Here is a 5,000-nt window from a genome sequence, read left to right as displayed (position 1 = left end):
CAACAACAAAAAAGAGGAAAACGTCCAAATGCATTTTTTTCTTGTTTAAATCGTCGAGAAAAATTCACATCATTTCTAATTGAATAAAATTATATACAGGGTGTCCTGTAATTGTCACAGGTTACCAGTGAGCAAAGGGTCGATTCAACATGGAAAACTAAATCGAAAATGTTGAAGACAATTTCTATGCTTCTTAAATATATGTTTACAAATAACTTTTATTCGACAAATTTTCAATTTTATTTTTTTTAAAAAAAGCATATAATTCTTATACGAACAAATCATATTCTACATTTTCATTTTAATCTTTCATATAGAATCGTGCCCTGCTAACTTGTAACCATTACTTATAAGACCCGTATATTAAAAATAAATTATGTTATTCTTGATTATTATTTTCGTAATAATAAAAGAGTTAGAATGAGTTAGTTAGGTATAGTATTGGATGGAGAAATAATGCTCAAATAAAATACTACAAAAATATAAAAACCAAGTAAAATGTATTCTATGGGCAACATCATAGTAATTATATATCATTATGCTGATACACTGTAATATTAAACCACAATGTGTCTTGTATTTATGTATGTATGTATATTATTATATATATATAGATATTATATATATATATATAGTATTATTACGTGTATATAATGTGTCAAAATGTATGTGGTATGCGTGTGTATTCGAGTGTTAAATGTAATTAGTGTGTGATGTACAACATAGATGTGTTATATCAAATAATCATCATTTATCACTAACTTCTGGTAATTATTATACTGACCGATAATAGGCAAATATACGGTAGTGTATGGTCATATGGATCAGTTTGAATAATACATAACAATAAATCGGGTATGTCGAGCACCAAAGTGATACGTACAAACGAAGACCTATATTTAACTAATGCACTTTTTCCTTGCGTATGGTAAAATCAAATACATATATATATATATATATATTTATATATATATATAAGAGATAGATTGTGTGGCATTGACTGTGCACATAAAAGAATAATAAAATATTCTTTATTCTTCTTCTTCTTCTTCTTCTTCTTCTTCTTCTTATCAATCATTCTTCTTTACCATTTCTTATTTTTTTTTCTTTGTTAAATTTAGCATCACATTAAGTTGACCCTCTTCCTTTTTCGTAAAACATTTCTTATTTATTTCTTTAACAACCTTGGCAAACGTTATATAATATTTTTTTTTTTTTTTTTTTTTTACTATATAGAACATAAACCAAGTCTTTGTGTGTATTTTGTGTTTTCTTCTTTTTTTCTTTATAAACACTGCAAGAATTTTTTTCTTAAATATATGTATATGCATATATACATATGTGTATATATATTTAGATATATCTATATATATATATATATATATATATATATATATATATATATATAGATATATCATCTAAGATACTACTTAAAAACATAAAGTCGGTAGTTTTCCCTTAATTATATTCAGTTACGATGGCACTATATGAATTACTTTCCTTTTCCTCGCGATTATTATTAATATTATTATTAATATTCTTATTATATTATTATCTAATCGAATGCACAACTATATAATATATATATATCGTATGTTATATTCCTATTACGTTATATATAATAGTAATTATTATTATTATACATATATACCCACATACAATATTTTTTCATAATTGTTTTTTTCTTCTCCTTTATTTATGCACAACTTATGCGTGAAATCATCTTGTGTTCTTTTTCATTTTTATTTGTTTGTTTGTTTGTTTGTTTGTTTGTTATGTATAATACGTATATGTCTCTTCGCACGTATTACATACATATACATAAGACTATTTAAAATTTTTTATACATTGTACAACGTAACTATGTTCTTCTTCATCATCATCAAAATGAACATATAATATAACAGTATACAATACATCATTTTGGGAATCATTAAACAACCTTTCTGTAAACGGTATCATACAATCCAGTATATTAAACTACACGATAGAATATTTCTTTAATGTTATTCTTTTAATAAAGAGATGTTAGTTTACTTCCTCCGCTACTTATTTTTCCTTCGTTCATTCGTTCGTTCGATTTTTAAATTTTCTCAGAGAGTAATAGTGCATTTTTTATAAACTAATTTCATTCATTACAAAGTTTCAGTACGGTATCTTCCATATTACGCGTATATATATATATATATACGTGTGTGTGTGTTTTTGTGTGTGCGTGAACGTGTTTGTTTGAAAAAAAAAAAACTTTCAGTTTGTTTTGTTTTTTTTTATACTCTTCATTACTTTGACAATATATTTGTATGAAAGAAAAATTAAACATGAATCGTAATATATTTTTTCATAGTCTCAAAATGCACAGGCATGATATTAATACTAACATGGGATAGTGTGTGTATGTGATATTGTAACGTGTTTTTTTTTTACACTTTTTTTTTTTAAATGTGATGCTACTTTGCTTTATAGATATGTCCAGTAATTATAATAATCCTGTTATACATATTTCAACGTTAACATGTAATGTGTACGTATTACTTTTTAAATGGCGAGTATATGTACACAGTACATCGTTATTTTCTTTTTCTCTTTCTCTGTCTATCTCTCTCATACATACACACACACACATATATATACACAGTCTCACTCATTTTCTATTCGCTCGATGACAACATTTGTGGCTAGTACATATACATACACATATACATACATACATACATACATATATACATATGTATGTGTACTATAATATTTTCTGATAGATTATTTAGGATGATCTCTGATACTTGTGACGTGCATTGCAATTCGATTATTAGCGAACATTGCCTAAGTAGCCTATTGCGATGACCTTTTGTTTACAACGTTTAATGTTCATTTAATTTTTTTTCTTATTACGAGAAAAACATCTATGTATCTGTGTGTTACATTTAATTAATTAATTAAATAATTAATTAAATATTAATCTTATGCGCATATTTCATCTTCCAGTTTTATTTCTTTGTTAATAACAGGGTAGTTCCATTTCATTCACAGCATTACCAACAACTTTTTTGTTTTTTTTTTTTTTTTTTTTTTTTAATATTCTCTGAGTGTTTAACTATATAATAATTATCATTAGATTCTTTTACGTATTGAATATTCGTTATAAACCTTGAAAGGCACAACATTATGACAAAGTTAGAAGTGATTAGAAGAAAGACTTTATTTCTTTCTTCCTTTCTTTCTTTCTTGATTTCAAAAGAAAATTAAAATAAAATAAAATAAAATAAAACAGAACAAAACAAAATAAAATAATATAATAAAGCAATCGATTTTTATTAGAATTTTCATAAAATAAAATTTGTTTCCTTTTTTTCTTTTTTTTATTTGTTTAACATAACTAACGTTAGACATCTAACACGATATTACTATTCAAACAAAAAATACACAATATATATATATATATATATTTCTTATTATTATTTAATTGTTTTTCCTAATTTAATAGAACAAACCGCGTTGGCGACAATTTCGTTTCACGGAAGAAAAATAAAAAGGAAATAAAGAAAATAAATATAATGATTCCTAAATTGTTTAGGAAAAAATAAATAAACGAAAAAGAAAAAGTAATCTTTCATAAGCATCTACATTATTATATTATATATAATATATAAAAATCCTATTTTTTTTATATATATATAAACGAAATATAGTTAACAAAAAAAGATATATTAAAAAAAAGAAAAAATTTATATCGAAAATTGAAAAAACCTTTTTTTTTCTCTCCTATCTTTTCCCCGCCTTAGATTACAATTTAATTATAATTTCCGATCGAATATTAGAGAAAAATATTTGTAATATCTTACAGTCACCGGTTGTGCCCACCAAGAGGAATACACTTTGTTTCTTATTTTCTTTTTTTTTTCCTTTTTTTCTTTTCCCGTTTTAATTACATCGACTTATATCTCTTGCTGACATACATACATATAAATATATATTAATATTATATTATATTATATATATATATATTTAATTATATGTATGCAACTTACATGTATTTCATATTAAAAATATACATTGAAACGTACATTGCGTACATGTACTTAACGTACATTTAACAAGATACTTATGGTTTAAGTTGCTTACTATGCCCTCTTTTAGACTATTATAATCTCTCGTAGTTTTTAATATGATAAAATAGATCCGATAGTGTACATAATATAAATCTTGCATATATATGTATAAAGTACCGAGCATATGCTTTTCGCATCACATTGTGTGACCACATTGTGTTATATTTTTTATTATAATTGTTGGCGTCAAAATTGGTTAATTGGTATTCTTACTATTGAGTTCGTTTACGAGTGATAGTCAAATATCGAAAGATAATGAAAGAGCTGTCTGACGTGTTCTCGAATTATCTTGTATTATTTCTTTTTTTTTTCTTTTGCGTTTTTGTTTTTAAACGATATTTGTTGTTTTAGTAAAAATTTGCACACACGCGGTTTCTTTTGCTTCTAATATTTCTAATGTCAATTCGAATTATTACAAAGATAATATAATTAATTGAATTAAATTTAAATTTCTAAAAGGAAACAAAAAAAAAAACGAATATTTTTTCTTCCTGAACCGGAAAAATTACAAAATTTCGCGAAAGATTTATTTATTTTTATTTCTTTTTCTTTCTTTCTTTCTTTTATTGTCAAACAAATAGTATAAAGATGTTCATATAGAAACATATTTATACGTCGAAATATTTTCTTTTTTACATTATAGTTTTCTAAAAATTACGATTCTTTCATTTTCTTTATATTTCATTCCATAGAACAATTTTCCGGAATAAACAAAAATAAACAAAAGAAAAAAGCACTTTACACATTCAAGATTAGACACTTGTGAGCAGCTTCTCTGCCATCATTTTCTTTCTCTTTTATTTCTCTCTTTTTCTCTTTCTCTCTTTGTTCTTTTACATTGCAAAGATTTATAATGTCAGGCATTTTAATACATAAATCATGTGTGTGAGATAT

The 5,000-nt window shown here is 24.4% G+C and overlaps 1 protein-coding gene across 7 annotated transcripts in view; it reads right to left on the bottom strand.

Annotated features, from left to right (window-relative positions):
* Mef2 (myocyte enhancer factor 2) overlaps positions 1 to 5,000 on the bottom strand; it is a 75,418-nt gene that overhangs the window by 2,926 nt on the left and 67,492 nt on the right. For all 7 annotated transcript variants that reach the window (XM_015334571.2, XM_089179297.1, XM_089179300.1 and 4 more), the window contains one exon: positions 1 to 5,000. This exon is cut by the window's left edge and continues 2,926 nt beyond it; it is cut by the window's right edge. The gene's annotated coding sequence lies outside the window, so the exon portion shown is untranslated.

Source organism: Polistes dominula, unplaced genomic scaffold (genome assembly GCF_049000335.1).
Source record: "Polistes dominula isolate Pdom_NZ unplaced genomic scaffold, Pdom_raw_medaka contig_373, whole genome shotgun sequence".
NCBI lineage: Eukaryota > Metazoa > Arthropoda > Insecta > Hymenoptera > Vespidae > Polistes > Polistes dominula.
This window is presented reverse-complemented; position numbering and strand designations above follow the sequence as displayed.